The 7,861-nt window shown below is 43.5% G+C and overlaps 1 pseudogene; it reads left to right on the top strand.

Annotated features, from left to right (window-relative positions):
• Positions 1–6,367: 6,367 nt before the first annotated feature.
• Positions 6,368–7,420, top strand: LOC100951488 (annotated as a pseudogene).
• The last annotated feature ends 441 nt before the right edge of the window (positions 7,421–7,861 follow it).

Here is a 7,861-nt window from a genome sequence, read left to right as displayed (position 1 = left end):
TTTATTAACATTTTGGAACATTATATTGAGCTGGAACCAGCATGCAAACCACCACAGTCAGCTGGCCCTTGGGAGTTGGCTGTTGGTGGAAATGCCCCTTGCCCAGCTTACACCTCCCCCCATGGCAGCCTGCACCTGGGAGGGGGGCTGCGCTGGAGCAGCGCTGGAGATGGCGGGAGAGAGAGCAGCTGTGTCACAGGCCCTGACCATACCCACTGCAAAATTATACCCACTTTTCCACATGAACAAGGAATGCTGAGAATTGCTGAGAATTGTCTGACATTTTATCTTTCTTCAAAATTAACTTAGAAAAGATAAGGATGCTATTTATTCTTTCTTTTTTTGTTTTAACAAATATAAATACTTCATGCAGGGACATTGGACGAAAAACAAAAGAAAAAATCAAAAGGTCTCTAGTTTCATCACCCAAATAAAACTTGATGATGTGATTTTTAAAAAGTAGCACACATGCATAGTCAACAAATACAGAAAGTACACCAAAATTCAAAGGAAATCTTTTCTCCTTGAGTCCAGCTCCTCTCGTGAGAAATCCTACATAGCACAGATGATACACACACACATGTGTTTTCAGATTTACTCTAATTTCTTTGATTGGATGATTCTTTATTTGTGTTCAGTCTGTTTATGTAGCTATTTCAGGCTATATGTTTCTGTGAGCAAGTTTAGCAGAATTCCATGTGTTTTTATATGCCGTGTTTTCAAAAGATTGGGTCTGTCAATGTTCAACTTTAGTGCCTGAGATACTTGATTCTAAACTATTTCTCCTTCTTTTAATTCATTCAAAATTTTTCTGTGGCTTTAATAATTGTTTTTCGGTGAACCATTCTCTGTGGTTAGAAATACATTGTAATGTATGTCTATTGGTTGAATTTTATACATTATTTTATTTTGATTCTCCATTCAGCAATTTCGAAGTGTGACTCCAGGACCAGTAGACCCTCAGCATTAGAATGTCCTGGGACTTTTCAGTTGCAGATTCTCAGGCCCCACCCAGAGCCACTGAGGTAGAGATTCTAGGGGGAGGCCCAGTGATTTGTGCTTTAATGCCTCATTAGATTCTGAGGCTGGCCGAAGCTTTGGTGCCACTGTTCTATTTCCTCAATTAATCTGGTCCATCATGACATCATAAGCTTGCGTTAGTCTCATACCACTCATGGTTTTTGTTGATTTATTCTAGAAGTGCCTAGAACTCATGCTTTATGTTTTGTTTCTTTGTTATTTTATGCATAAAATACAGTTGCATTATCACTGTGACTTTACCTTAGTGTTGGCTGCCCTTTGCTCTAATGCACTTGCCGCTGTGACTCTATCCTTGCCCACCATTGTTACGGTGGACTCTAGATTTCTTTTTGTTAGCATCTGCTTGGAAGTCTTTGTCCTTCTTGTATGTAAGTCATTCTGCAGCTCTTTTTCCCAGTAGATTTGTTATTCTATTTACGTTTGTTAATGTTATTTCATCTCAATGTACTGACTAAATATTACATTTTATCTTTTATATGTTATTAACTTAATGTTTGGGATTTTTGTTTGTTTTCAATATATTTCCTATTTCCTTCAATTACTCTGGAGATTTCCTTCCCTTTCTTTTCCCTCCCTCCCTCCCTCTCTTTCTCTTCTATCCTCTCCTTCCTTCCTTCTCTCCCACCCTCTTTCCTCCTTTCTTTCTTTCTTTTTTCTTTCTTTCTTTCTTTCTTTCTTTCTTTCTTTCTTTCTTTCTTTTGTGTGTTTGTCTGCTGGTAATTTGGAGGATTTCTATTTTTAGTTTTCTGGTGGTTTTTATTATGTTATATTTAACGCTCTATGTCTTGATTTAATAAATCTAGATAGTAACTATGTATTCTGCCCTTTTTTTCTGGCTATAATGATTTTATTTATTTTTATGATTCCCTATACTACAGAAATATATATAAAACTCTTCTTCGTTTACAGAGTATAGGAAGGGATCTTTTCTGTTTTCTTCTTTGGTGGTGGAGGAAGAACTGGAAGGAGTTTTCTGGTCCACCACAGTGGTCAGGCCCACCGGCCCCCACACGTTGACGTTGGACTGCACCCAGCTGGGCTCACTGGCAAGTGCCGACGCCACAGAGTCCCTGGAGACATTAGCTCAGTGGAAATGATGAAATAGCTTCATTTGGCAAGTTAATTGCACTTACTAATCTTACAATTTTCTTTGTCAGTTTAATCTATTCTTTGGTATGCATAGCAAGTAAACAGCTTTTATTTCCAAATGATAAATATTTGGGGAAATCGGAGGCTCCTGTAGTGGCATTAATTAAGTCCTCAGAGGAAGGAATGATTCATGATTATGCCAACTAGAAAAACGTCTTGTGGTTAGACTTACTGTATCAGTTTTTACTAAGAAATTCCAGCATATCTTTTTGAGGTTTTCTGTGGGGTTCTGAGAAAAGATTGGGTCTTTAAATTTCTCAAAGTTATCCTCAGAAAACATAACTTTCTGACATTTATAGATCTGTTTTTCTCTCTCAAAAGTTTGTATTTAAATTAGTTTAACTTCTCATAGTCACAGTCACCACTCCCCCAATGTCTCTGCTCCATCCCTCCCTTGACTCAGAGTTAATTAGCCAGAACTTCACTTTCTTTTTCCTCTGCACTCCATTCTCTCAGTCCTCCAAGCCTGTGAACAGAGGGACGGGAGTCCCTTGAAGTTTGGAGGGACCCAGGAGCCACCTACCTAGTGGTGGCATCACGCCAAGTGATGCTTAACCGTCCCAACCTGCAGGAAATGGGGAAACTTCCCTGCTTAGCTGGCATCCCGCCTCAGGGACCTGCCATCCTGCCTGCATGAGAGACCAGTGTTCCTGAAAGTTCCTGCATTTCTGAATGAAAAGAGCAGGTGTCTTCTCTCACGAGATCTGTGCTCACAGTAGCACATGACACCTTCAAAAAAGCAGGGACACACAGCGAGGGTAAAGCACTCTTTCAAGCTGCTAGGATTGGGAGACGTGAAGAGGGGTCTTAACAGAGGAGTTCCATTATTCTAAGCTGCCTTGAGTTGCTGTGAGCAGCCACGTCTGGTGTCTGGGGTCACTAGAGGCTGGGCAGCCAGTCATAGCACAGGGCACCATGTGGAACAGGAGGATAGATGAGGGTTTTTCTCCCTCTTGTAGAGAAGTGTCCAGGTAGGGAGGTGGTCAGTGTAGAGAGGTGGGCAGTGTAGACAGGTGGTCCATGTAGGGAGGTAGCCAATGTATGAAGGTGGTCAGTGCAGGGTGGTGGCCAGTGCAGGTGGAGGTTCTGCTGCAAGTCTTCCCTTGTCCTTTGTGACTTTTCCATCTCCTGGCTGTCCTCTCAGCTCTCTGCCCACCCCTTCATGGCCTCCTGCACTGATCTTCACCCACCTACCCACCCATTAAATACTTTCCTACTTCACTTTCCACCTGTATCCTCTATTCTCTGCTCAAAAAAAAACAATGTTTCTCTGACACATTTTATCCTCTCTTTGTATTTGCAAGCAGATTATTTCCAAACTCAGTCCATTGCCCTCTCCTGAACTTCAGGCCTATGCAGTCCTACCATCGGCTCCACACACCTGTGTGCTCAGGTACGGCAGGACCGTACTGGACCACCAGCCCCCCTCCAGCTCTTCCCTCCATCATCCGTTTCACCTGTTCCTTCTCTCACAAACAGCACCTCCAGGTAGGCACACATTATTGTGTTCCTGCTCTCCACAAATCCTCCAGGCTTATCTATACACCTCATCTACACAATCACTTCCATCCTTTTTCTCCCATGGGGCTCTACCTGTTGCTCTCACAACCTCCGGTCTTTCCTCCATTCCAACCTGTCATTGGTCTGTAGACAGAAATCTGTCTCCAGTGTCCATGCGATCCTGCTCATCCCACATCAGCCCTTCCATGAGCCTCCACTGCTCTTGGCATTGAGAATGCAGCTTCCCAGGGCCCAATCTTCAGTTCCTGCTCACCTCTCCCTCAGCCTTCCTCTCTCCCTTGTGTTGTAGCAACTTCTAGGAAGTTGCCTTTAGGAAATTCTTTGAATTTCTCTTAAGCAAACCATGCTCATCTCCCTTGCAGCCTTGCCTGAGCTGTGACAGGGTTCCTACTCTGCCTCCAAGACTCCCACATGTCACAGGCTTGTTCCTCCTGCTTTTCAGGTTTCATCTTGGGTCTGGTTCTCTGCAGTGACTTTCCTGGTCCCCCAGGCCAGGACCACGGAGCCCTTCTATTTCCTGTGTCTTAGTTTCGTTTCCCACAGAAGCAGATTCTGAGCTAAGGATTCAAGTGCAAGGTTTAGTTGAGAGGTAATCTCAGAAAGTACCCAGCAGAGCGTGGAGGATGAGAGAGGGAAGGAAAGGAAGTGAGCACAGCATGTGTTGTCACACAGGTTGCTGCCGTGGGCAACGGGAATTCTGTTCCCTGGAGACCTTGCAGAGAAACATAGAGTGCTTCTCCAGCAGGTGAGGACATGGGGGTATTTGCCCTCTAACTTCCATGTCCCAGGTTGAGCAGAGCTCCCTGCCTGCACTGCACACAGGTAGCATTAGGCCTAGACTAAGGTGGAAAAATACCAGTTAACTCCTGGCAAATTTCTGGGCTACAAGCCCTCAACAAAACGGAGTAAGTCTGTTTCACTCCCAAGATAGTTGGGAAAGTACTCACTCACTTCTTGTTTGACTGACTTCCCTGAGAAATGGACTGGGAAGTTCCAAATGTCCCTGAACTGACCTTTGAGAAATACCAGGTGGGAAAAGTACTAAAACAAAGATATATGACTAACTGCAAAATTCTGTTTCTGTACGATGTTTGCTAACCTACCCAAATGCACCCAGGCAGCCTGCATGCCAACCATGATGCAGACCAAGCCTTAAAAAACCGACCCCTTCAACACTCGGGGCTGTTCTCTGAACCCCTGTGTTGGGTATGAGGCAGTCGCCAGCCAGCTCTTCAATAAAGGGACTTTGCTGTGAATTTGGCTTGTTTGACACTGTGGTCTTTGTGGAACTCCTGGGCATAACAGTAGAGCTCCTTTCTGAACCCTAGATGGCCTTAGCCAGAGTCACAGGGCTGGCAGCAGGACATCTCCAACAGGTATGCAGACAGGGGGACAGAGAGGGGACCTATAGGGCAGCCTTACTGAACTTAATCACTTTAAAACTCTAAAACTCAGAACAGCCTCAGTTTGCAAAAGAAGTATAAATAGTAGCATTTGTAGAAAGTCTGGAAGTGGAAGGCAAGGAGGTTCTGAAGCAAAACAAGGGCGATTGGAAGTCTGGGAGACGGTGATCCATGGGGACTGGAGAGCTGAAGTGGAAGGGGCAGAATTCACAAAAGATGTGGCATCCGGACATGGGATAACTGCATTTAGAGAAGAAAGAGGAACAATCAAAGAAGAATTTCAGAGTTTCAGGCTGGGAAGCTGATATACCTGCACCCCTGCTGGTTCTCTAGGTGACGTGGTGGGCCACAAGGGCCTGACTCTGGAAGACCTCTGTTTTCTCATTGTTTTAGCAGACACTGGAATATATTCTATAACTTTGTGTCTTTAACATGGTATGATCTCAAGTTACAGAAACTGGAAATTCCTATCACTAAACAGAGTCCTGCCTCATTCTCATTGAAAAACTTGCTCCAAAGGGGCCTTGGCACCCTGCCCCTGACAGCGAAGCTGGTAGGCCCCGGGCGCCTGGGGTGTGGGTGTGTCCCCGGGAGCAGGGCATGCTGGGAAGGCGCATGGATGGGTGCTTTGTCTTAGCGGCTCCCCTGCAGGGGGAGGCCGGCCTCTGAGTGGCCTGCAGCTGGGCTCTGGCTACGCTGCCACCTTCATTGAGTGCTAGGGTCGGTGGGAGCAGCCTCCAGAAGGAAGCATCTGATTTCAGCCAGGCAGTTGTTGGATGAGGTCATGGGCCAAGACTGAAACCTTGCCCCAGAGGAGAAGCAGAGCAACGTGTGGTGGGACAATGAGAGCGTTTGTGAATATTATCATTTTATTATCATGGCTTTTGCCCTGCAGAATTGTTCACAAATACTCATTCTGATCTTGATGTAAACAGAAGAGGAGATAACATTAGAGATGTCAGCAAATTTTTGGAAGATGACAAGCAGATGAAGGAGTAGCAGGGAACTCAACAGAGCAGAGAAACCTGCACCCTAAAAGCCTGCAGAAAGGCCTACTAAACAGAAGCCAGTGCTTGAGCAACAAAGCCAGGGACAGGCTCAGGATTTGAAGGAGCCAGGATACAGCCAGATGTTTTCTCCCAGGCAAAAGAGAAGAGGATTCTTATCTCAAGAAAGTAAATACTTCCAAAGAAGTGATCTCTATAGGCCCATGTGAAAAAATTCATGATGAAAACCTACAAAAACAGTATGAGAAGAGTTCTCATTTTATGAAATTTAGCTATGAGGGAGATATTTTGCAATACTTATGGAGCTTACCTGCACAAGTACTGGTAGAAGGTAGAATCAGATGAGGCCGTGCTCATTTGGCATTATCTCAAAACCAGCTGTCCTCTGGAGCAGCTGCCCCAACAGGCAAAAATGAAGGAAAAAAATCAAGTTTTGACAGACAAAATTGATGTGCTTCGACAGCAGATTGAAGAACAGGATCTGTAGGAAAGGTAGAGGAGGTCCAGGGGATGATGAAATTAGTTGAACAGTTAAAAGAAGAGAGAGAATTGCTTAGGTCCACAACCTCGACAATCGAAAGTTTTGCTGTCCAAGAAAAACAAGTGGAAGTTTGTGAAGTGCGTGGAGCCTTTTGGATAGTTGCAGATGCCCAGTCTCAGGTAGATGGCTATTTGATGGGAAAACGACACACAGGCTATGCCAAGATTAAAGCTACTATAGAAGAACTAAAAGAAAAGTTAAGAAAAAGAACTGAAGAACCTGATCATAAGGAATGTCTATAAAAAGGGAGGTAAGTAAGAGAAGAAAGAGAAAAAGAGCAGGAGAGAGGAAGGGAAGAAAGAGAAAGGAAAAGATGAAGGGAAGAGGAAGAAAGAGAAAAACAAAGGGCTTGGGACAGAGAAAGAAGGAAGAGAAGTTGTTCACAAAGTAGGCACTCAAGCCAAACTTCAGTCGGAAGATGTAGTCGGTCTCGGGACCACAAACGGTCACAAAGTGGAGAACGAAGGCAAAGCAGAAGTAGAGATAAGCAGAAGCCATGACAGACCAGAGAGAAAGCACAGACCTCAAAGTTCAGATCGGAGAACATCAAGAAGTCATAAACACAGGAGCAACATTCGGGACAGAGAACAAGATAGAAAATCCAAGGAGAGCAAAAAGAGATTTGATGATAAAAAGAAAAAGTAGTTGAGAGAAACAGAGTGAAGACAAACACTGAACCAAAGGAAAGAGACACTAAGAATGAGGCCAGTGGGACCTGTGGAGACATTAAATGTGAAGGTGACACTCAGTCCAGTTAAAACTGATCTGATAAGACCTCAGATCAGACAGAGGGCTACTGCTGGAAGATTTTTGGAAGAATACTAAGAAGGCATAATGTGAAAATTGACATTACAATAAGGTGAAAGAAAGCTATAGTGGCATAGAAAAAGTATAAAACTCGGTTAGTGGGTTTTTTTGTTATTAAAAATTAATTCAAGACTGATGTGATCAACCAGATGTGTTAAATAGTATATGTGCCACTGAAAACTTAGGTCCTGTATCATATTTTTTCTTTAAGACTTTTTAAGAAATATTACCTAAACATGTGGCTTTCTCAGTGTTTAATTGTAAGTTTTCAGTCTTAGACTTTTAAAACAGGATAAAATATTAGTATTTGTGTGAATCAGATATGTGCTATACTTAGACTTTGAAATTAGAAGTAAAAATAAAGTATATCTGACTTCCTGTTTAAAAAAAAA

Source organism: Otolemur garnettii, unplaced genomic scaffold (genome assembly GCF_000181295.1).
Source record: "Otolemur garnettii isolate 467f Iridium unplaced genomic scaffold, OtoGar3 scaffold00136, whole genome shotgun sequence".
Lineage (NCBI taxonomy): Eukaryota > Metazoa > Chordata > Mammalia > Primates > Galagidae > Otolemur > Otolemur garnettii.
The sequence above is the reverse complement of the archived record's forward strand: the minus strand, read 5'-3'. Positions and strand labels throughout refer to the sequence as shown.